The sequence below is a fragment of the Macrobrachium rosenbergii genome, chromosome 47, assembly GCF_040412425.1.
Source record: "Macrobrachium rosenbergii isolate ZJJX-2024 chromosome 47, ASM4041242v1, whole genome shotgun sequence".
Classification (NCBI taxonomy): Eukaryota; Metazoa; Arthropoda; class Malacostraca; order Decapoda; family Palaemonidae; genus Macrobrachium; species Macrobrachium rosenbergii.
Window position 1 is genome coordinate 46,580,885 of NC_089787.1, and position 26,670 is coordinate 46,607,554.

A 26,670-nucleotide genomic window follows, 5' to 3' on the forward strand; every position below is an offset into this window, starting at 1 on the left:
TACCATTTTACTGCAGATAATCCAGTGTATTGATTGATTTTGCATCTTTAAGTGACAGTTGAAACAGAGTGTTGTGCTATATTGGAATTTTATCAGTTAAGTATTAAGGTTTTAAGGATCATTAATAGTATCCACCAAATGTTGCAAAAGAATATCTTTTATAGGGATTATTGACGAAACAGGATTACGCATTGGTAATTAATGATATTATGACGTGATTTGGTGTTCAACCCAAATCATCATCGTATTTCAGAATTATTTCATTGAAAATATGTACTGTAAAGCCCCTGTCCCGTAGAGAGAGAGAGAGAGAGAGAGAGAGAGAGAGAGAGAGAGAGAGAGAGAGAGAGAGAGAGAGAGAGAGAGAGAGAGAGAGAGAACTAAATACCTCTTGGACCTCTTGAAATCACTCAAGATTTGTGAAAGAGAGTGGCGCATTCCGCTTGTCATAGACGTCTTTGGAGGAGACGTTTTCCAATTTCCTATCTTAAGGGCAGACGCAATTCCTCCCAATGGAATCGTTCCTTCCCATTATGAACGACTCAAAGGAGTTCATTAAGGGTGGGAGGGTGGGTCATTCGCCATTCTGTCTTCTTATCTAGTTTCCGTATTTTCCGTTCCTCCCCTTTCCTTCTCTCTTTCTCGATATATATATATATATATATATATATATATATATATATATATATATATATATATATATATATATATATATATATATATATATACACACACACACACACACACACACACACACACACACACACACACACACTCGTCTCTTGTTTTGCACCTGTAGTACTGTGTGACAAACGAATCACACACACACACACACACACATATATATATATATATATATATATATATATATATATATATATATATATATATATATATATATATATATGTATATATATATATATTATATAATCCTCAAGTGTGGTTTCTAATTGAATTATATAGTGATTGAGTTTTACTTTCCCATAAGTTACAGTTATAGTGTCTTACTGTATGTTTAAAGAGCGATTGTTATGGGAAAAATTGCTAATGTAATGAGGAGAAAAGCTTGTACCATCCGTTTGGATGGATAATCAATACGTCGTTCCGGGCCACTCTTTCAGCTTTCAGAAGTAGAAGCTGGTGCACCAGAGTGAGATAAAATCGTGGCAGTAGGCTGCGCGAAATAATCAGTTCGTACGTGGTTGGTCGCTTTCTTTTCCAACCTGTGATTTGCAGGAATTCATCTGGTTTGTTAGATCGTTATCGAGTTTAGATTTTCAAGGAGAAATGTCCCGTCCTTAACGACGTTCCGTTTTTGGAAAAAAAGAAGATCCCATTGTCACAAGAGAAGACGAATCTCTTGTTAGATTGGTACCATCATCATCATCATCATCATCATCTCTCGATCCTCGAAAGAGGTTGGACGCGGTGGATGATGCCAGCTCAAAAGATGGGAAAGATATGTCTGGTATTATTTTGTGATTGGTTCGGACGTCATCCGGAAAATAGACAGCATTATTGCTTGTCTCTTCCCCTTTTGTGACCTCTTCTCCTTTGGGTTTCGTTGGACCGTAATGACATTTATTTCTTTAATTCTGCTTGACATTTGAAGTTATGCCTTCCTTCTGGTAATCTCTCTCTCTCTTATATATATATATATATATATATATATATATATATATATATATATATATATATATATATGTGTGTGTATATATATATATATATATATGTGTGTGTGTGTGTGTGTGTGTGTGTGTGTGTGTTTGTATGTATGTATGGTAATCTCACACGCACACGGTATGAATATATATAATTATAGGTAGATATATGTGCCGACCAAGCTTCACGTTTTATTTATTTGATTACGTATTTATTTTTCTGGGAGCCTTGCCTTAAAAGCATAGAATTCCGGAGGAGACACAGTATTATAGTTGATTTTCCCATGACATGTAGATTAATTTCAGAACATTATAGGTGATCTCATCTTCAAAACTTGACGATTAGCACTCGGGAACTTCAAAATATGTTAGAGGATATGATGATTATCCCCTTAAGGTAAGCCTGTTTGTTTTTTTGACGTTTTTGTTGTCCAGAAGTTTTCATCTCGATTCCATCTAGATCCAAGACCAATTGTGGTGTTCCGCAAGTTTATAGTGCTGAACAAATAAATCTGTTTCGACCGCGTTATTGCCGACCTCGTTAAGAAATGATGATCATCATACCCATGAAAATGAAAGTGTGTGTGGAGGATTATCAACCCAAAGGCAAGTAGCCCTTTGGCTTCGTTTTCCCCTATACCTCCCCCTCCCCTCGAGAAACGTCTGACAGTACCTCATGTTCTGGAATATCAGTATATTTTATAAGAAATGCACATCTCCACGCAAGAGAAAACATTCCCCTTTATTCGCACTTGTCACTTGGTGAAGCAGTTACAAAGCATGAAAGTCGTTTGAAAACTGTTTAATATTTGTTTACATAGCCTTCGTTTAGCGAGTTCATTACAAGACACTTTTTTTGCATAGTCCGCGTAAGCTTTATGTGCTTTAATTGTTGTCTGCGTAAATACAAGATTAGATACATCAGTCATTGGTCACTGTCATTGGTTTAGCATAAAGATGAGCAGCAATGGAAGTGAAAATGAACTTACAGTATTAATAGCTCTGTTCTGAGCGACCCCGTTATGACGGCAGTGGATCGGCATTATCCTCATCGGAAGGAATGGTGAAGACGGCCACGAGTAAGGGACGACTGGAATGCCATGACTTTTCTTGGGCATGCCTCCGGACATGCCCTTTTGCACCTGCCTTTTGAATTCTCAGATAACGGAGTTGGACAGAAAACTGTGTACAAAAAGAGAAGAGATGCCTTTATATGCGTTTATAATAGCCAGTTTGTTGTATATATGGGTGAATGTGTGTATAAAGAAATGTGTGCATATACATACATACATACATACATATATAATGTATATATATATATACATATATATATATATATATATATATATATATATATATATGTGTGTGTGTGTGTGTGTGTGTGTGTGTGTGTATATATATATATATATATATATATATATATATATATATATATATATATATATATATATATATGTGTGTGTGTGTGTGTGTGTGTGTGTGTGTGTGTGTGTGTGTGTGTGTGTGTTATACGCACACACATTACAAGACTTATTAAAACTAAATAGAAATTACAGGTGGCGCATAAAAGCACAGAGTTTGCAAAAATGTTAAGTAATAGTCACCTACTTTACAAAGATTGAATTTGACAAAGATTGTTCACGTTACACGGTCTTAGTTCAGTCATGAAAGTAGAACAGGCACAACTAATTTATGGAACAGAAAGTTACCTTATCCTTATCCATGCGCACACACACACACACACACACACACACACACACACTATATATATATATATATTTATATATACTGTATATATAAGCTAATTTTCTGTTCCATGAATTAGTCGCACCTGTTCTACTTGTATGACTGAACGGAGAACTTTGACCGTGTAACGTGAACGATTTTTGTCCAATTCTTGCCATGTGAGGGTAAACATTGATGATTATTACTCAACATTTGTGCAAAATCTGTTCTCTTATGCGCCAGCTGTAATTTTTATTTAGTTTTAAAAACTACATTTTCAAACCATTTCTTAATGTTAAGGAATATATTGGGAGGTCAAAAAATAAAAGTTTTTGTTTAAACGAAAAGAAACTTGATGTTGGGGAAAGTAGGTTTTACATTTTAAGATAACCTTCTGTAGTTTTGCAGCGGTTAGTGAAAAAATAAAACAATTCAGGATATAAAGTCTTATGTATCTAGCAGTCTTTAGACTCCTCTACGAGTTTTAAATCTTAATTCAACATCTTTAAGAATTTTTTTCGCGTAAAGAAACACTGATTTTACTTTTTATAAACCAATTCAGATCCATTAACTTAAACCAAGATTGTAGGCAAAAAAAGAGAGAGAGAAAGTTAAAAGCATTGTTTAGTAAAGACGTTTGCGGTGTGTAGTGAGAACTCCGTTACTTTCCAGTAGACACGGTACGGTTATGTTTGCGCAATACGAATGAAGCCAAATACAACCAGCAGGTGATTACTCCGAATGGGCAAGCCTACACTGATGTCGGAGTTGGGAGTCGGTAGAAAAAGAATAAGGAAATACAGTGCTTTGACCCCTATTGGCAGGCTCAGTGTTTTGTAAAGTCTTGGGAAAGTTGTTGGTATCTTTTCTTTCACAGAACACCCTTTCATATTTTCATAATCGTATGATTTTCGACATTATATTGCACATTCATTTCAGTCCCGTACCGCAAACTCCGGATGGGGAATGTAAAATTTCCCTTCATTTCTCCGTCTGTCTATCTGTTAGGCAGCATGTCTGCTTGTCTGTCCTTCACTGTCTCAAGCTTAATTTGTCATTGCAACGCTTCCTACTCGATTTAGGGATTTCAGTCAGGTACAAAGGTAGACCAACATGCATAGATGTACGTGAAGGTAAAGCGTCCGTCCGTCTGCTAGTCAGTGTCTGACATGCTGACCTTGTCATCACAACGAAGTAGCTGAAGGGATGGAAGTCGAATATGAGTCAGACTCAGTACGAAGCAGACCACTATACAAGATATGATTGGAAGGAGACTGGCCGGCGGTCTGTCAGCATATCTCTCACAGTGACCTTGTCGTTGCAACTCTTATAGGCAGTAGGAGGGGTCTCAGTCGAATTTGGTACGAAAGTCGAGCATCACGCAAAGATATACGAGGGGGGATTACCTGTCTGTTAGTATTTCAGTCGTGTTTACTTTGTCATGGCAACGTCTCCTTACATGGTTGAAGGAATTAATCTTGTTACAAATGAAGGCCATCCTGCATAATGTGGCTCAAGAGAGGTCGTTCAGCTGTCAGTTTGCCTGCTGCGTTTGCCTTGTCTTCTTAACTCCTGCTATGAGTGTGAAGGGATTTCAGTAAAACTTGGTAGAAATTTAGATGATCATGCTTTGATGTTCTTGAAAGGAAATAGTCTAGTCTAACTCTCTCCCTTTCTTACTTTGTCATCGCAACTACTCTTATGCAGTTGCAGATTATTTCAGACAAAATTTGTTTAAAGGTGGTCATATGTGTGTGCTTGTCCGTATACCATAAATCGTAACTCCTACAGTTTGAAGTGATCTTAGTCAAACTTGGTACAAAGGTAGATCGTTTTCATTTGTGTTTCAGGGAAGATAATCTTTCTATCTGTGCGGAAGTGTTTCTATCACTCTCCCTTGTCAGTGCAACTAAGTATACCTTAGTTTTACCAGACCACTGAGCTGATTAACAGCTCTCCTAGGGCTGGCCCGAAGGATTAGACTTATTTTACGTGGCTAAGAACCAATTGGTTACTTAGCAACGGGACCTACAGCTTATTGTGGAATCCGAACCACATTATAGCGAGGAATGAATTTCTATCACCAGAAATACATTCCTCTAACTCTTCATCAGCCGACCGGGGAATTGAACTCCGGCCCATCGAGTGACAGTCCGCAGCTCTACCGACTCACCCAACAAAGAGCTATGTGTCAGTGCAACTAATCCTATATGTTTGAAGCGATTTCATTCAGACTTACACAAACTTAGACCATCATGCATAGATGTGCATGAAGGTAGATTGTTTATCTGTCTTTTTTTTTTCCTCCGTCATGCCTACCTTGTCATAGCGGTGTTAAATGCACTGAAAGTTCCCGGGTAAATAGCTTAGTAAATGAGGTAAATAAACCCAGTTCATTTGTTAATTTCGATTAGGTATGTCATTACGTGTGTTAACCCTGCTCAGTTTCACTAATTAGATGTATAAATTTTTCTCTGAATTTGTTCATGTATCTATTTCTTGTATATTGATGAGGATATGCTGTATGTATATATAGCCTACATACGCCGGTTGAGATAAGTAGCTGTAACCTCTCAGGTGTAGTTATGTCGAGGGTGAAATTTTTATTTCAATCGTGTCTCATTGCTATAAACTGTTCATAAGGATGTCCGTTCTTTTAATTTTTTTTTTGTGTTTGATGGCTAACTACATTCTGTACAGTCAATATTCAAATATCTGCTTCATAAGGATATTGTTTTTCAGTAGATGGAATGAAAGTGAACGGTTAATATATAAATTATTGATCATTGCATTTTACATGAAATACTGAGTTGAAGCAAACCTACAAGTAAACTGAAGTTCGTGCATATATTAATGCATACCTGGAAGCTCCTAAGCTTGAATTGTATTAAGAATAGGCTTACATCAGTCTCTGTGTTTCCTGAGAAATCTATATATTCATGTTTATCAGGTGTGTTCTGAAATAAACACTTGAAGCAGCTCATTATTTTTCATCACAGAAACCTGTGCATATTTTTGCTTTCCCGTTCAATGTTTAGTGTAAGTAGAGAGTTTGAACTCATTTATTCAGTACCTCAAACACGACTGATTATTTTCCAGGTATTTCTTCACTGCAGTGAAGGATTTGCTAAGGCCGTTGGAGATGGCGAAATATTTTTGGGTGAGCCAAGAACTTGTCGGAATATTTTAGCTTGTTTTACATTAATTCGGGAGATTTAGATAGTCTTCGAAGACAAGCGTTTCATTGAATTATCCAGCATCTTCCAAATTATTGCCTTAAAGATTCCAGGATTGATATGACTTGGCATGTTTGACGTTCGGTTTCTTCTTCTTTCTCTCTCTCTCTCTCTCTTTCGGAAGGTAATTATTCACGATAAAGCGGTCAGATACAGAGATGGTTTGCCTGGCGTTTATTTGTTCGTTCCTCTTTGGTGCCTTCTCTAGTTCAAGATTTATTTCTAACTATATCTATCTATATATATGATATAATTTGTTACGATGAGGCGTATTAGTATTCATGAAGCAGTGACTTGTACTGGTAAGAATATCACTGTGTATTTGTACATACTCCATGACCAGTAATCCGCTTGTTCTCTTGTATATTTCTTTTGCATTGATACAGGTTATTTCTGTCTCCACCACTAAAAGGAAAATGTAAGGGGAAATGTTTCAAAGCGTTTGTGCTTGTGAAGTATATGTATATATATATATATATATATATATATATATATATATATATATATATATACACACACACACACACACACATATATATATTATATATATATATATATATATATATTATATACACACACACACACACACACACACACACACATTATATATATAAACATATATATATATATATATATATATATATAAAATTTATATATATATATATATATTCATATATAAGGTATTTATTATATAGTAAACACATACCAATGTACCTACATTATCAATCAAAATTTATATAAATATATATATATATATATGTATATATGTGTATATACATATATGTGTGTGTATGCATATATGTTATAGATGATGTAGGTATGTGTACTACTTTTGAGGAAGGAAAACTGTTGATGGTAAAAGTTTATTTCTATATTCGTGCAGCCCCCCTTTTTTTCATTTTTAAAGATGCGTTTTTTAATCATGTGCACCAGGTACCCAAGCAAAGCACCCTTCGCTTGCCCCTCGGAGATGCCTTATGACGTGAGATTTACACCAGCATAATTTTGCCCGTACGCCGTATAAGGCAGAATTTGTAAGCAGACGGTGTTGCAGGGCACGCGGGGTTATTAGGGAAGTTGCTGAGCGTGGGGTCACTGATGCCCCGGGTGAAGGTATGATAGTTCCCCATCACATTCAATTTGAAGTTTATAAAGGGGATTGTTATTCTCTTATATTTATTATTATAGTCTTTTCCCTCTTGTTAACAGTTTATACTTTGGTTAATGTATTGTATATTATATTACTAAGTTAGTTGAGATTCTTTTTATTTTGTGAGGTAGCAAATCAAGTATGCTTTACATATGAACTCAATCACTCTTTATCTCTTTGGTTAAAATACTGCTTATCATATTACTGAAAATTTTTTTGAGTTTTATCAAGAAACTTATCGAGTACAGTTGTACTCTTTTGATTACACTATATGTAGCTCCACCGCACTGAATCAACTAGTTAATATAGTGATTTATGTTGAACGTATTTATAGTTTTATATATACTCTTCTCTGTTTGTGTTTTCCTTTTTTTATTTTCTAACTTTGCCATGATTCTCTTATTTTACATTTTGTTATATATTTCATGTTATTGTTACTTTTCTCCTAACTATTACTTGTAATTTTTTGTGTGAAGTAATTTTTAACCTGTTTGCTATTCTGTAGACGTTTATTGTTAATTGGCTATGACATGGCCTTTGAATGAGTGGGTTTACGTCTTGGAATTTAGTGGCTACGTTGTTAGTTGTACTTGGTAAGAAAGTACTGTTCCTTCAGTATATTTCAAACAGAATTCTCTCTCTCTCTCTCTCTCTCTCTCTCTCTCTCTCTCTCTCTCTCTCTCTCTCTCTCTCTCTCTCTCTCTCTCTCTCTCTGAAATTTTGTGTTTTTAAGAGAAATATTTTCAAGTGCATACGTTAATGTTTATAAATAGAGGGGAAAACATATAAACAATGGCCACATATTCTGTGGAATATGGTATGCAAAGGTTTTTTTTAGCCTTATCAGAAATTTTTGCACTGAAATTTTTTTCAGGTCAGAATTAGAGGAGCGTTACGCTGATCAAAAAAATGATTGTGTAAAGCCTCTGATGTTTCGGTAACTACTTTTTACTCGATGGAGATCAGCAGCCGTGGGGTTGCTCAGTTAGAAGACTGGTTTCATCTTTCCCTCTACGGCCAGGTTTTTGAGGCCTTTAAATTTAGGTGGCGATCCTTTTAGTCGGTTTCAGCAGGCTGGTCCATCCTTTCCCTCTGGTCTACGCCCCCTCCCCTTTTGTTCTTTCATATTATATCTCTCTTTTCGTGAGCTGCGGGCTGGGTAAGGACTTTAGGTAGACCCCTCATCGCCCTCTGCAAAAGAAAAAAAATGATAATGAATAAATAAATGAAATCTGACGTGGCTTCAGGACTACGGTCATGTGTCGACGTCATCGTCATCATCCCGGTCTGAGAAAAATAGGCGCGTCCGACCTTGAGAGTTCTTTTGCATCATGATTGCTCCCTTTGAATGTTGCGGGATGCCTGACGGAGACCGTGGGAACATCGCCACCGAACTTGCAACAGGTAAAGAGACCAACAAGACCGCTTCTCCTCCTGCTCCCTCCCTCCCTCCCTGCTCTCTCCTCCTCCTCCTCCTCCTCCTGCCAGCACACCTGGTCGGTCGGTAGACGGTGGCATGAATAGGTCGTCGTTGTCCCCTTGGTTGTCCTCAGGTGGTGTTGTTGAGGGTCCGCTGCAATTCCTTTTTACAGACACTCCATCCGATTTGGCTCCGTTGATGTCTCAATCGGAGAAACATATGGAAGTCCTACGGATGAGGAGTAATTGTTGTTTGAGGTTGGACCACCGTATTTCCTGCCGATTATTGTGGTCATATCTCCTGAGTACCATTTACTCTCTCGTTAGCCGTCGACGAATTGGTGATTTGTGTTGTAACGTCATCTCTCTCTCTCTCTCTCTCTCTCTCTCTCTCTCTCTCTCTCTCTCTCTCTCTCTCTCAAATATACTGTATGCTATATTTTATATGTACAGTATATGTATATTTCTCTCGTATATATATTATGTATATACATGCACATGTACATTTTATATATGTGTGTTTGTTTTTTTTGTTTGTTTGCATACACACGAATACTTACATACGAACATGCATACAGTAACTTGTTTGAATGTCAGATTGGACGAGAAGGGGCAGATTGGCGCATTCCCAGAGAATTCAGTGCACCTCTGCTGACCTAAGCAGTGAATTAGGGACTAGGTTGCTAGACGACTGTTGTTGGTCGGTGATAGGGTAGAGAGAGAGAAAGGAAGAAGAGATTTCGCAGTCGCAGTTTATACCATAAAAGGAGGGCCTCAGTTGTGTAATCCTCACTCCACGAGTTAATGCCATTCATAAGAAATTTCTCTCTCTCTCTCTCTCTCTCTCTCTCTCTCTCTCTCTGTGTGTGTGTGTGTGTGTGTGTGTGTATGTGTGCGCGCGCGCGTAAGCAGTGGCATTTGAAAAACAGAAATTTAGTTACAATGAGAAGTCGAAATTTTTTCCGTAAACTTTTGTAGTGTGTTATTTTGACTTAGTAGTACACACCAGCACGTACAAGAAATACAAGTAAAGTAAAGACACTGATAACAATGGTAATGATGAGGATACTTTTATGGGCTTTTCCATTTAATATGCTGTCTTTAAAATGTACCAAGTAGTGCGTTTAATTATTAGATAATTATTATCAACGTTATTATGTTCATTTTAAAGTAATCTTTATGGTTATGCATATATTATTATTATTATTATTATTATTATTATTATGAAAATATAAATGCATTCACTTACGAGAAGCTAAAAATGCATTTAGCTTTCCAAGGAAGCTTTCGTAGAATTCGCTGTTGCTCTTTCGTAATTACGTGGACTGATTGTTATATACTATGTGCATATTTAATCTGTTTTTTTCATCGTTTCTTTATTCAAAGCTTCATTCCGTTTCTGGTTTGTACTGTCAGAATGGTTGTATGTTCATTGTAAATAATCAGTGAAAAGAGAAAAATCAGGTAGTAGAACAGAGGTGTAATAAAAGTGTGATGAACTCGGGAAATAAAAAAAAGGGGGCAAGTCAGCAAATGCATAAAAATTGCACAGCAGCAAAGAGAGAGAGAGTATATGTATACACACACTTATTTATAATGTATATATGTGTGTGTGTGTGTGTGTGTGAATTAAGGCGTAGTCATGAAACTTGAAAGCAGCGTTTACGGAGTCTCTTTAACGTTTCGAGCTGAAACATCAGTTACATTTTCAGAATACTGTACCAAGTGTTTCCAGTAAAGAGAGTGAACTGCACGGCCTGTAGGATTTTAGAAAGAAGTTGAGACGAATTCTGTACGTATAAACATTAATGAGTACATTTATCTAGTAGTGGAGCTAGTACTGAAAAGTACATCTATGCCGTGAAGGGGACGATATGCTAAATCAGAGAGAACATCTTGTTAATGGCATTGAATGTGTCCAGTTCAGAGTTTCCTTTCATTTGGGATTTGTTTACTTCAAGCGTTGAGGGTGAGTAATCCTCCCTGGGGGAAACTGTGGTCACGAGAAGAGAGAAAGCGTGACCCGAGAAGATTCAAGGTGTTATTTGAAAATCTTTTTAGAGATAATCAAAGTCCCAGATTTATGGGGAAATGTGCTCCAACGAAAGGCAGTTAATGACTTTCGGGGTGAAGTGTCTCTCCAGTGCGGTGAAGTTTGCCATTGCAGAAAAAGATTTAAATTGAGGCTTCAGAAGTCACGGTAATCAACACCAAGGCGACGGGGTGTGGGAGACAAACTGGAGGTCTCCTAAATTTTGCCAACTTAAATGAAATGGAAAGCTGATTGTGCTAGATGTGCTTCAGGTACTGGGAAATAAGTTTTATCATCAGTTATCTTTTCACCTTTTTCCTTTTATAGCAATCAGTTTGCTAATATCAGGCAAGTTTACTTTCTTACCTTAATCTCTACTCTTTTTATAACTCGTCTTTTATCTGAAAATGTCTTGCTTAAAATTCTTTTATTCGGTATTAGCCATTGTAAATTTTTAAAATTATTTTCCTGTTCAAAATTTCCTTATGGTTATTCTATCTTGTCTGGCGTTTGGTTACTTTACTTTCCTACATAAATTTCTTTACACCTGTAAATTAAAAATTTCCACCGTCGAAGGCCAGCGTCACTTTTTTGATGCATTAACTCTTAACAAACAATTAAAGTGAATGTGCAGGCGTGATAGAGACTGCAATGAAGGTGTACAGAACGGGGTGTTTTAATCAAAAGAGAAACAAAAACACATCAGCCATATTGAGATGAAGGTGGGGTCATTTAGGATTATTATTTTTGGTAAGTCTTGTCTGTGGCCAGGAAGGGCAAACATCCCTCGTCTTGACTCCAACCTGGATAAAGAAGACGGTTGCAAAAAGTTTTATTAAAGCTTCCAGCTGACCTTGGAAATCTGGTGCGAACGGCATTGTCGCAACGGTGCCCGAGAGCCACCAGAATCGGCGAGAACATTTTCCCAGCCCAGCCTCATCCCCATCAGAAGCCTCGCGCGTGACCTGTAGGGGGAGGAGTGGGCGACAAGAATGGTTCCGCCGACATTCCTCTTAAGGGAATCGCAGGTCAGCGTATGGTGCCTTGGAGGTCAGCCTCTCGAAATGTCAAGCCACGACCAAACCTTATATAATTCGGCTTCTAGACCTGACTTTTCCCTCTCTGTATAGTTATTTGGCCTTGGCCTGATCTTCTCTTCGTGTTTGCTGCCAGATCCCGCAGTGACTCAAATTTTTTACGTTTTTTGTGGTAAAGCGACCTAGACTGGCATCGTGTGATTATGGACCTTCCCTCTTATGTGATGACATCCTGCACTTAAACATTGACACATTGGATGTTTCAGTGAACTAGATAGGAGAGCGTCCAAAATTCTCCTTATGTTTACAGTTTTCATTTTGTAAATTACTAACCAATCACAGAAACTTTAACCTCTAGCAACCACATTTTTCACTTCTGAAATATTTAATATATATATATATATATATATATATATATATATATATATATATATATATATATATATATATATATATATATAAAGATTGTAATTTATTGCATTTAACACAATATAGTGCTCAGTTTAGGATTTTCACCGTGATGTTTAGTCTTGACAATACAAGGGTATTTTGTTGTGGTCATTCCATCCCCGTAATTGGTTAAATTTTATATATTGAGAGTTCGCAGTATTCATTTGATAAACGGCAGCCACACGGAGTTTTATACGTATGGTAAATTTTCTCTCGAACACCAGGATCTTGCACTCGCTCATTAGGATGGAAGGGGTTCCTGCACCGAATTGCCTGTGAAGATCTTGAAAAAGTGTCTTCAGTGTTCCGTAGCCATTTATGCTGAAGTCTTTACCCCCAATACATTATTATTATTATTATTATTATTATTATTATTATTATTATTATTATTAAACGTGCTGCCTGTAAAACATGCAAAACGGGATGTGACATGAATGTTCTAACTAGCTTCCATAAAATATCCCTATGCGGAAAACGATTCGGATGTGTTTGCTGTATTTCGAGATATAATATTGCTGAAGCAAATGTAATTATACAGGTAAAAGCAGAAGTGCAAGATCCTCTTTTGTATTGTACTGATTTGAACCTGATTGTACCCGGTTTTATTTTGCTAGGAGAAAAAATGTCGGGCCTCCGCCGTTTTAATATTAGCTCACGCCTGTCCACAAAGGTAGAGGCAATTTGTAGAGTTTGACTTTTTAGTAGACTTCAAATTAACCGTGGACGGCAGTGTGACTCCAGTTTACAATAATGAATCAGCTAATGGCATTTTTTCTCTTAACGTGATTTTTTAATCAGGAAAAGACCAAAGTTGTGCTGGTCATAATGCCTCTGTTAATGCGAGTTTTACTTATATAAGATTGGATAAAGATGTATTCAGTTATTGTGAGTTTGATTTAGTTGGAGGCAGAATTGTTCGGAAGGTAAGCTTTCCGAGAGAGTGAAACCTCATTTGCATCTCGTCAGTGAGTCATGCCCGTAACATGAAGGGACGAGCACCCATGGAGGTGGGCCGGCAACATTGTGTGAGAAGTGTCTTTCACGGTTGTGTCTTGATCTCCCAGCGAAAGGGAAAGGGTAGGAAGAGCAGGAGGTCATTGATAGGGACGAGAGAAACATTTGTATTCTTCCTCGTTCCCACCTTTCCATATCCAGCCTCCATAATGTCATCAGTTTCCCACATGTCAGTCGATCTTTAAATTGGGGTCGGAGGGCATCGGAGTGTTTTACTGAAACGGGAACTGAAGATCGTTATTTTTTTCCACTTTGACCGATAGCTTTGACTTCCTTAGTAACTCGATCCCACGCCATAGTACGTACTTTTAATTTTTTTCTCTTGTCTCTACCTTTTTATTGGTCCCATTATTTAACTTCGTCTCTATCAGAGATACCCTGTCATCGAGGTTCAGATGCCATGGTGCCTTCGGGTACTCTGAGGGAGGCAGGTCATTCGACGTCCCCACGATCCGGTCTTGGAGCGCTCCGTGGTTGCGTGTGCGTCCAGATGACCACCAGGAGAAAAAGATGTGCAGCTTCCAGGCTGCCGGTCATCATCTGATAACCACGAGGGCGTGGGAACCCTTGACCCTCCACCCTCTTCTCCTCCCTCAGGGAAGCTATACAGAACGTCTTTGGTTAATAAAAATTGGAAGGAAAATGCCATCGTAAGGAACTGAGCAAGCTATACAGTGAAAGATTATTTATTTTGTTCAGTTCCTCTAGTGTAGGTTTAGATGACCTTGTGCCAATTCCGTTTGTAGTTTGTAATTTTAACGTCATATCTCATTATAAGAAGATATGAAAGCAGTTGGGCTGAAAAGCTCCAACCACAAGGTTGTACTGGGGTGTCTTTTAAATTTGTGAATCTTGAGATGCATTAGAGCTTTCGAGTTCCCTTTTGTAAACAGTATGTTAATGTCAGAAATTGTTATTGGATCTGTTGGTCATGATGACAGTGGAAAAGGTTTGAAATTCCTGGCGTAGAATAGCAATCCTTAGTAAATATTTTCCCTGAAATATTAAAGAGTCGATTATCCCCCAACCCTCAAAAAAAAAAAAAAAAAAACTTGGTTAGTCACCGAGATTATTTTGCTTCTAGATTTTTGAAGTTTTGGATAAATAAAAATAGCACAATTGGTAAGTTAACAATAATATTTCGCTCACGCTGCATTGCTGTGCTATTTATATTTTCTAAGAACACTGGCTATTATATTCCAGGAACATTGAAATGCCTGGTGGGAAAACGGTTGAACTCCCACGGTAAAGTCTGCATCAGATCATATGCACCGTCTTCGCCCTCGGAGCATGTAAATCCCGCGTAATAATCGAGTAACTTCTGATTGGCGTCACGACAATCGTGCTGCTCGCGGTTTTAGTAAGTAGTGACCAATTCCTCATCGTTTACGTGGGAGAGAAGAAGGTGCCCTCCCTCGCTTGTCGCACCGCCCGAAGTAGCCAAAGACTGCACGACCGTTGACCCACCCGACCCGACCCGCTACTCGAGGCTTATCCCAGGGCAAGACGTCTTGGATTGAGAGACCCAAAGAGAGGCTTCGATACAAGGATTGAAAGCTTCTCAAGAGCTTATTAGGGGTTTGAAATATTATTCATTCAAGTGGATTATTTGAATTTTAATCTTGTTTATATACAGTAAAGTACGAAAGGCATGCACAAATGCTCACGCTTGCACCCATGCACACGCAACATATATATATATATATATATATATATATATATATATATATATATATATATATATATATATATGTGTATGTTTATATATATGTATGTATATATATATATATATATATATATATATATATATATATATATATATATATATATATATATATATATATATATATATATATATATATATATATATATATATATATATATATATGAGCTCCTTGCTACACACACTTATGAGAGATCAGAGTTCAATCCCATAGAAGGAAAAAATCCTTTTCCTGTTTTTCCTGAAAAAATTGAGCCTTAACAAATAGTGAATTGAGTATTTGGGGTGGTCACTGATAGTGGGGAAAGGGTACTGGAAGACTCATTCCAGAAGACTTGCTGAGAACCAGAAGATCCTGCATCTACTCCTCTGAAAAGAGAAGTTATATATATACATTCACACACATACCATACATATAATTGTGTGTGTGTGTGTGTGTATTTCACACATCACATATATTAAATTGTGAAAGTAGCCATATTTTTATATATATATATATATATATATATATATATATATATATATATATATATATATATATATATGTACATACATGTATACATACATATATATATATATATATATATATATATATAATATATATATATATATATATATACATATAACCGTGAGAATACTTGTTTGTAAAGTTATACAGCTAATACATTGGTATATGAATTCCATGTTTCCTAGTATATTTCATTTCCGTTATGTCAGTGGAATTTTTCATAAAGAAAAAAGTGAAAGAAGAAAAAACCTAATTCCAATGGAAGAGACCTGGTCGAGTCACGATCTGGGTGTCCGATCTGATTCTCGGGCACTGCCAACACCCACCGGGTATTTCATCTTTCGGTCCGGAGTAGCCATGGGAATTGTCATACAGGCCACTTCAGGTACCCGAAAGGACACGACGTGCTCCTCTCATCGTTGTCTTGCTTGCATGCGGGAGGGAGGAGAGATTTGTCTTTGGGTCATATCGTGGGAAAATCTTTTGGGAAGGAATGAGAAGGTCATTTGTCAGGAACACTGGAATCTTCAGACCTCCGGCTCTTACTGAATTTGAGAACTGTAGCATTTTCCCCCTCTGTGTTTCAAGTTTCGACGTCTTTATCTCCCTTTTCCAGTTAAATGTGGTGAACTTGCTCTTAGACGGAAACTTCATTCGGGCTTGATTCCTTCCGCTTAAATCAGAAATCACAGTGAATACCCCTTTTGTACGTAAAATATTGTTACTACAGCACTGTCTTTCAGAGTGTGTTTTATGAGACTCGAAGCTCTACTGTTAAGACGCGTAAACTCTCTCTCTCTCTCTCTCTCTCTCTCTCTCTCTCTCTCTCTCTCTCTCTCTCTCTCTCTCTGTCGTGTGAATGATTTCCATAATGCCTTAAATAAATCTCTGTACTTAAAATTGTAACTTATATTTAGAACCCCAACAGAGAGATGGAAGGTAATGATTAAAAAAAAAAAGAATACCTGGCTTCAAAATCTATTCAGTGGTTATACCTTTGATTTATTTCCATTTTAACTGTATATGAGTTGCATTATGTATTCACCAATAGTATCTGTAGATATTCCCAAGCCGTAATTACTTGAAAATGTTTTGAGTGATTATAATGGAAAGGTATATATAATTCATTTTGACTGGAATTTCCTTTTGATGGTCAACGGAGAGACTGAATAGCGAATGAACGTTTGATGAATAACCCCATAGATCAAATTCTTTCTTTCATATAATCATTAATATGAGCACGGCCCACCCATTTCCCCGTCGAAGTTAAAAGGCACATTATCATGTGCCTCCTTCCCACTCCTCCTCCGACCCCTCCTCTTCATTTTCTTTCTTCTCCCTTGGGTGCTCTCTCTCTCTCTCTCTCTCTCTCTCTCTCTCTCTCTCTCTCTCTCTCTCTCTCTCTCTCTCTCTCTCTCTACTAGAAAATCCGAAAGAGTTCGGGCTGCTGTCTCCAAGCATCCTGTTTTACCTGAAACCGCTTCGTCATTAAATATAATTTTTCACATGATTAACCGAAAGAATGTATAAGTTAATTTATCGTTGTGATTAACTTATCAGAAGATACAGAACTGCATATCTTGTTGAGCAACCAGAGCAAGAGTAACGCACATTGACTGAATTTCTGTGCACACATATATATAAGTAAAAATATATAAGTGCGTATATATATATATATATATATATATATATATATATATATATATATATATATATATATATATATATATATATGTATATGTATGTATGTATGTACGTATGTGTATCTATGCATGTATGATATTCACTAAGTGCAAGGAAGTGCTTTTATCAACCATTTGTTACATGAAACTAGTATAAGAGCTTGTGACTGTACATGTGTTTTTGTACGTACACGTGTTTGAGTATGGTAGCCTGTACATTGTAAATGTAAGTATGTGGACACAAACTCAATATATTAGTATATACTCTTTGTTTATATTTGTGTGTAGTGATTATAAATTGTAATAATTTTTAAAATTAAAGACACTACAAGTGTATTTAGTTACCACTTACCGTTGGACTTTGGTTCCTCTTCCTTTCCCCTTCATATCATGGAACTCTGACTGCATTGTTGTCGATTCTGTAAATGATATGAGAAAGATTGAGTGTGTTATAGCGGGATCAAAGTAGATATTTGCATCTGTCATTCTGTGTTTTAAAGAATTTGTTTATTAAAAAATTGGTTTCTTTCAGTTGTTGAACTAACTAGATACGAGCCATTTATTTCTTTTCGAATCTTCTCAGGATTCTCACAGATTGTGGTGGTCAACTCTTGTTTGAAAATTTTCAGTATTCAGTAAAAAAAAAAAGGATGTAATAGTGATGAAATGACAAAAAAAAAAACTGCAAAGTTTTATTTTCATGTATTGAATCCTCTCACCTTGTTGTCATATTTTGCTCTCAGCACCTGCTGAAGAGAAGAATGCATTCCCTTTATTTTAGTATTCTTTTGTCCTTTTCGAATATGAATAAAAAATTGCATAACCTCTTGTTTCTCGTCCTTCACCCCAGTTCAGCCTGTGAATTCCAGAGGAAGGTATTCACAGGTACTCTCAGCTACCAGATTCCACTGCAGTCTCTCTCTCTCTCTCTCTCTCTCTCTCTCTCTCTCTCTCTCTCTCTCTCTCTCTCTCTCTCTCTCTCTGATTCTGCCCTGGTTGATCATATAGCCGATGGGTGAAGATGATTGTTCAAGCTCTACTCTCGCCCTCTTTCCTCCCCTCATCTCCAGGTTCCCCCACCGTCCTTCTCCTTTCTCTCCTAACCCCCCCCCCCCCAACCTTTTCTTTTCTTCAGCCAGGTGGTCATCTCTTGGAAGATATAAGCATATTGAGACGCTAAAGACTGTATTTCGTTGTTGAACATCTCACAGAGGGGAAAAAGTGAGAACCTTTTCTCTGTCATATAATGGGAGTGTGTTTTTGACGAATGAGACTTTTCATTAGAAGCCGATAATGCTTTGTGTTTCATATATGGACACAGGAAGAAGGCTAATTCAGTATGTATTACATTATATATATATATATATATATATATATATATATATATATATATATATATATATAAATATATAATAATATATATATTCTTAAGTTTTTGATACTACAACATTTCCAGATTCGTGTTAAATCATGGTATTTCCAATTATATCTGCTTTTCCTTCTGACATATTAAGCCTGAAGCAACACAAATTCCTTGTAGTAAATGTAGAGCAAACGCTATAAGAAAAAGAACCCAGGATAAATTGAATGCTATGCTGAGAGCAAGGGCATTGCCGCCAACTCTGAGAGAGAGAGAGAGAGAGAGAGAGAGAGAGAGAGAGAGAGAGAGAGATACCCGATGGGCAAGAGAGGAGCAGTAGAAGGGCGTGCCCTTCGTTGTGTTTGAGCTGGCCAGTGGTCATGATGAAGATCCCACGGAAGCACTCGGGGGCTGTTGCATGATTTATCATCATTATGCTATACCACGATCTCTCTCTCTCTCTCTCTCTCTCTCTCTCTCTCTCTCTCTCTCTCTCTCTCTCTTCTCCATTTTCTTGAAAAGGGAATTTTGGATATCCCGGACTTTAGGTGCATTTGCACATATGGTGCTGTAAGCGCAAATAATATCTTAGAAGTGTAAATTTTATACCAGTAATGGAAAATGAAGGTTGAGAATTGTGGGAACTTGAAGTAGTACATCACGGGCTGAGTCAAGATCAGGAGCCCTAATTCTGGAGGGGTAGAAAATAGTAGAAATTGAGAGCAGGACCAGTCATTGAGACACATTGGTCTTAAGGACTGTATATTTGGTTCTACTGGAATGTTTAGGGGAAATGCAGAATGTAGAACACTTTTATGTGGTTGGAAGAAGGAAAAGTGGTATTAGGTATAATCATCATGAAGATATTGAAACAAATACTTAAAATAGAGAATGAACTAGCTTTAGCACCGTAAACTACGAGCCAGATGGAACGAACTGTAATGCTGTATATGTATACATACATATATATATAGTATATATATATATATATATATATATATATATATATATATATATATATATATATATATATATTATATATATACATATACCTGTACATATATATATATATATATATATATATATATATATATATATATATATATATATATATATAAATATACATATACAGTATATATATTATGGATATGAAACATTCCTGAAAATATAAATTTTTGCTCTCAAAACATCTCTCCCTATGTTACTGAAACCATAAAACGGGTTGTAATTACAAATAAAGTCAGTGTGCTGGAAAAAAAAGGTAATGAAGCCTACAAGCCTTCGCTGTTTGGTGCACGCGACTGATGTTACTACGAGTCTTGAAAGCTGATACAGCAAGAGCATCATACATAATTTACTTTAAAAACCTGTCCTACACATTACTTATATATGTATGTTTATATGTATATGTATGTATATAGTCGCGTGCACCAAACAGCGGAGGCTTGTAGGTTTCATTACTTTTTTTTTTCCTCAGCACACTGACTTGATTTGTAATTACAACCCGTTTTATGGTTTCAGTAACATAGGGAGAGATGTTTTGAGAGTAAAAATATATATTTTCAGGAATGTTTCATTCTTAAGGAAAATTTTATATTGGTCTTTCTTGTTAAAGAAAGGAGAACTATTGTTTATTGAGCAGGAATTCAATTTGTGTTACTGTCCTATTTCACTAATCTCTTTCGCATATAAAATGAAAGAGTATTCTTGTCTTTGCTTAACTGTTGTGTTTTAGTGAACTATATATTGAGGTTCAAAAAGTAATGAAGATTGAGTATTATTGAGAGAGAGAGAGAGAGAGAGAGAGAGAGAGAGAGAGAGAGAGAGAGAGAGAGAGAGAGAGAGAGAGAGAGAGAGAGAGAGCTGCAGCTAACCTGTAAGTTACCAGACGTGACTCGATTGAGGTCTTCCTTCACTTCATAGGAAATTGCCAAATCAGTCTTTCATTTGTAACCCCCTTTTTCTTGATGACGTCATGATTGTGTGCTTGCTGGTGTCAGAAAGTGAGACATCATCGAATAATTTATACAGTTATTTTCTTTTAACATTTCGTTTGTAGGTTTCACTTACTTTTACTAAGAAAGAACATGGAAGATTGCACAACTTTCGCAACACGCTTTTCTAGCCATAGGGGGGTGAGGGTTTTATATATATATATATATATATATATATATATATATATATATATATATATATATATATATTTATATATTATATCTATATATACACACATATACATATACATATATATACATATATATATGTATATTTATATAAACATATGAGTGTGGTTAAGCCACTTCCCGTAACGTACGTGTCTGTGTATTTATGTAAACATAAATTATCATAAAAAACTTGTTTAAAAGAGATTTCAATGCATGCTGGCCATAGTCAAAGTATTTATTTTTCCCATTTGTATTTTTTTAGAGAGAGAGAGAGAGAGAGAGAGAGAGAGAGAAAAAGAAATGGAAAGGATTGTGAAATGAAAGGATCGCATTTCATCCCCCTCTCTCTCTCTCTCTCTCTCTCTCTCTCTCTCTCTCTCTCTCTCTCTCTCTCTCTCTCTCAAATCCCTCGAGCCATCAGTCATTCTTAAGCGTGAGATTAGCTGGAAGTCACACATCTCTACTAAAGGTGATTATTTTCCCATTTTGCCTTCGCACATTATCCAGGTTCATCAACGCCATCTCTCTCTCTCTCTCTCTCTCTCTCTCTCTCTCTCTCTCTCTCTCTCTCTCTCTCTCTCTCTCTCTCAGAGATGGTTTTATTTTTGGTTGCCAGGAAATTTGATAAAATTTCTCTCCAGCTCTCTCACAGAACACGAAGTGTCTTCCGTCTCCCGGGAAATCTGTATAATTAATTGTCTCATCTTCTTATGTGCTCCATCTCGTTAACAGCTTTAATTCGACCATTATTATTAATAACACCTGTATTCAGTAGGACCTTTTCGCGCTTAGGCTTTGATCATCAGAGGAAAGTGGAAGAGACTGTCATGCCGTAACGAAGCTATTTATTTTTCAGCAACCGACAATCGAAGATCCATTACTGTTATTACGCCAAGGCCTTGTTACCGCCTGCTGGAAAATGACATACTGTAGCTCCATGGGAGGAAGTGTGACCTATATTGCGGGTATGCCATGGAAGGGTTCGAGTGTCTCTTGCATGTGGCACTCATACACGCGTGCTCTTACGCTTACCAGTGTATGGAAATTGTTCTTTGGGAATTAGGTAGCGTGAATATCAGCATTTGAAAGTAAACAGTTAAATAGAAAATAGATATTTTCATCTAGAAATGACATTTGGTATAGTAAGCTATTTTACATATATAAAGTAAATAGGAAAAAGTGATAGGTAAATAAAACTCTCCAAAAAATTAAGCAGAAAGTTCGGTTTTATTATTTTTTAAATATTTATTAGAAGTATCCTCCTTTGAATATAGTTCCCAAAAGCTGAAATTGATTTTCATTGCTTAGAAAACCTCAAATTTGAAAAAACCATATGTCATTGGAAATAGAGTTCTTGATTCTAACGTTATCGTTTGGCTTATAGTATAGAGAAACTGCCTTATATATATATATATATATATATATATATATATATATATATATATATATATATATATATATATATAAATTTATCCATTTGTTTATTTTTTATTAATATTCCTTCCTGATCATATATTATCCTAAAGCAGACAGCGAATTTTAAACTCGAGGTTAAGTTAAAAGTCAATGAACTGTCTTTTAACTTCTTCACATAGTTAATACTGAAGAGGAGATTTTGATGAGAAAATATGTGGTTTTAAATTTTCATGTATATATATATATATATATATATATATATATATATATATATATATATATATATATTATATATATATATATAGGCTATATGTATATAACCATTGTATAAATAAATGTCTATGGTCACCGAGTTTAATCCCCAGCCGAGAGCGATTTTTGTTACTGCAAAATCCATTTCTCGCTTGTGCTGCTCATTGAATCATGTACTCGGCAGTTGGTGGACATGAGTCGCAGCCAGAATGAAGATAGGCGTGGGACTAGCAGCCTCATCCTAAAATACTCTTCAAAATGTACCCGGTGACATTTTCTGAAGCCACAAGCAAAACGAGGAAAAAGCACTCGACATCAGTATGCGCGGAGTATTCAAGAATTTGATTCTGGAAAGGCCACGCATGAGTGCATTCACTTAACGCGTCAGATTTCTTGCCGCTGGAAACACATTTAGTCGCAGGGTAGCGCTAGATGTGATGTCATGTGATAGATATGACTTGTGATTGCGTTGGACCTTCAAGTTTTGAGTGCTGACGGTTCTTCTCAGGACATGTGATGGAATTATTGTTCGTGCATTTATGCAAGTTAGTTACTTCCAAAAGGAGAGTGAATCATTAGGAGGTTTTGTTTTTGCCTTATAATCGTTGTTGACTTTGCAAAAAATTGGTAATTTCCAGTATATTTCGTTCGTCAAAAAATTACTAATTCATTTGATATGAACTGGGAAATGTGTTTTCTCAACAAAATCTCATTATTAATCATATGGATAAACTGTAAAGAATCTGAAGAACAAGTTCATTTTCAGAAAAATGTACCGTATTCACTTCAGATTTTTAGGAAATAGAGTCAATGAGGAAAGTGAAGTGCGAATCCAAAAACAAAGCGTGATTACTTACGCAATATCAAACAATTGTGGAAATCACACGAAGAAAGAAGAAAATTACCTTTCATAAAATATTGTGTATTTTTTTACTGTAAGTAAAAAAACAGTGCAATAAACATTTTAGAGAGATTGTGACTTATCGGTCTTTGAAAACGGTCACTTCAAAATATTTGCATTGACCTTGATATGTGGCGGAGTCAGCCAAAAGTACTGATTAACTTATTATTATTTCCGTAAATAAATAGTTCGAAAACTCCTGAACTGCAAAAGTTGCAGATTTTGAGGATTTTTGCTAATTAATAATTACTCAACCATTTACTAATTTAGTGCATTTTAGAACACCTGTCTTGAAAACACGATTCGAATGTCATTTTTATCGTAATTAACCGTGGAATTAATTCTGTTTTTGTCATTTGTTTACAGGTAACGGCGTCTCCCTTGACGAGTGTGGTTTTCCTCATTGCTGTTGAGTAACTGAAAATACCAGGTGAGTGAATAAGTGAATAGCTGAGGGGAGAAGAGCAAAGTAAATGGCCTGCCTCTCATGCCTCTTATCTTGATCTTCTCTTTTACTTTGTCTCTCCTCTCTCACTCATTTCCCATCCCCCTGCCTCAGCCCTCTTGTCTCACCACCCACCTTTAAAAAAATCTCATGGACCATCATTTGGTTGTCGCCCTTTTTCACTTGTAGCATCATCTTCTATCAGATTACAACAGGACTAATGAAAGGATATTCTTAGGTACACATTTAGACAGAGCAGTGAACTCACATCTGGTTCTCTCTCTCTCTCTCTCTCTCTCTCTCTCTCTCTCTCTCTCTCTCTCTCTCTCTCCCCTCCACCCTAGCAGCAACTCATAATAGTTCTCTGCCTCTCTCTCTCTCTCTCTCTCTCTCTCTCTCTCTCTCTCTCTCTCTCTCTCTCTCTCTCTCTCAACTAACCCTTATCGTACAGCATTTCTACTCTTTTGAGTTCTTACACTTGATTATCCTTATCACGAGGAAGAAAATTGATTTTCTACGTGAAAAGGAGAGATGGAGAGGTCATGGTATTTGAGGGCAAAGCTTGCAAGTTGGCTGAGCAGACTGATCATATTTTCGATATTTTCTCACGTTTCTAACCATGGTTTTGTAATTTGGAGAGATTTTAGTCTGCAGCTTGTAGTTATTTTTTTTTTTTTATTTATTAAAGATATACGTTCATGTCAAGCATCGTTGAACACTTGAAGAAAAGTTAGTTCGAAAAGCCTTCAATAGAACAGAAGTGAGAGCCACTTGTGGTATGATATGTTTGGTATGACAGTTTGGCAATATCCTTTTTTTTCAGGGATGAGGGACCAGCATTTGATATCCATCAGTGCGCGATGCACATTAGGTAGTGTTTATATAAAAAGCATATTCTCGCTTAGATCAACCAAAGTTTATATTTTAGTCACACCTTTCGTATACTTTGAAGTATTACTGATTTTGCTGTTGTCGTATAGCCAGCTCCTGCCATGGCGAGGACCAAAACCCCAAGAAATTGGGCTTTAGTTAAACGGCAGGCAAACCAAATTTGGCCTGTTGTCCAAAGAGGGGTTTCCGATAGTCAGGGCATTCCTTGGTATCTTGTGGAATATCAGCAACTGTTGAGAAGCTAAATTGGCTGTCTGATACCAGTCATTTTCCTATATTAATTGATGGTGCTGTCGCCTGTGGGATTTTAAACGCGAATTCCCATCCGTCTATGACATTAAATTGGACGCTCAAAATGGGCAGTGTTCTGGGTATATTTCTTACTATGGTTTTTATTATGTTCGCTAATTTATTTCAGGGATTTATGACTTCCTCCTCCTCCTCCTCCTTATTGGAGTTGCTTTTAGTTAAGATTTTTGTCAGTCGTTTTCGATAGTGGTGATTTTTATAGTATAAATGGAAATCGTGCTTATAAGAAGTTGTCATGTCAGCGCATACCTGGAAATTTGTTAACTAAGGGTGTGTATGGGTTTAATAGAAGGCTTAATTCTCTCTCTCTCTCTCTCTCTCTCTCTCTCTCTCTCTCTCTCTCTCTCTCAGGAGTTCTCGTAGTGGCAGCATTGTAGGTTCTCAAACGAGAAGCCCAGTGTTTGATTACAGGGTTCCATTGCGCACGAGGGCAGAAGCAACATCCCCTTAAATCCTTTTGCCTCCGTTGACTTGAGTATTTCTCATAACCTCTCTCTCTCTCTCTCTCTCTCTCTCTCTCTCTCTCTCTCTCTCTCTCTCTCTCTCTCTCTCTCTCTCTCTCTCAGATGTCAGGAAGTTAGTGTATTACTTCCTTGTCTCTTTGGTTATCATTAAAAAGTCCGGTTACAAATATAACATTTACTTTTACAAGTTTATTCTTGCAAACGTACATGTGTAGAATGATTGATTAATTATATATATATATATATATATATATATATATATATATATATATATATATATATATATATATATATGTGTATATATATATGTACATATATATATATGTATATATACATATATATATTATATATATGTGTATATGTATTATATATATACACATATATATATTCCAACGGTGTTTTGAAAGTCAGTTCAGTGTTAACAACCCGTTCTTAGCTCTGGTGCTGTGGGGGAATATTAAAGACATGTTTAATACCAGTTTCAAAAGGCAGTGGTTTAGTTATGCGTTCACAATCTCCAAGTTCACATGGGAAAACTGATGAGAATGATGAAGGTCATTTAGATGCAGAAGCCATAAGGAGAGGTTCATTTACCCCGAAGAATATTATACGTTATACACTCATCAGAAGTTCATACTTTCACCAGGGAAAGTATTGCATTTTTATACGAGATCGTTTTCTTTTGCTTTTGTTCCGAAGCTTTAGTTGGATGCATCTTCACCTTTTTTTTTTTTTTTTATCTACACCTTATTGCGTTAATAACCAAATGTTTCTTCGGTGAAATAGAATGCTGAAGCTGAAAAAGAGGTTTTATCAAATGCCTATCAAGT

General features: G+C 36.4%; 1 protein-coding gene across 6 annotated transcripts in view; it reads left to right on the plus strand.

Annotated features, from left to right (window-relative positions):
* LOC136830826 (delta-like protein B) overlaps window positions 1-26,670 on the plus strand; it is a 628,420-nt gene that overhangs the window by 358,939 nt on the left and 242,811 nt on the right. For 2 of the 6 annotated variants that reach the window (XM_067090801.1, XM_067090805.1), the window contains one exon: window positions 24,098-24,161. The exons of the other annotated variants lie outside the window; for them this stretch is intronic. The gene's annotated coding sequence lies outside the window, so the exon portion shown is untranslated. The remainder of the gene's footprint in view (window positions 1-24,097; window positions 24,162-26,670) is intronic. 6 annotated transcript variants of the gene reach the window in all.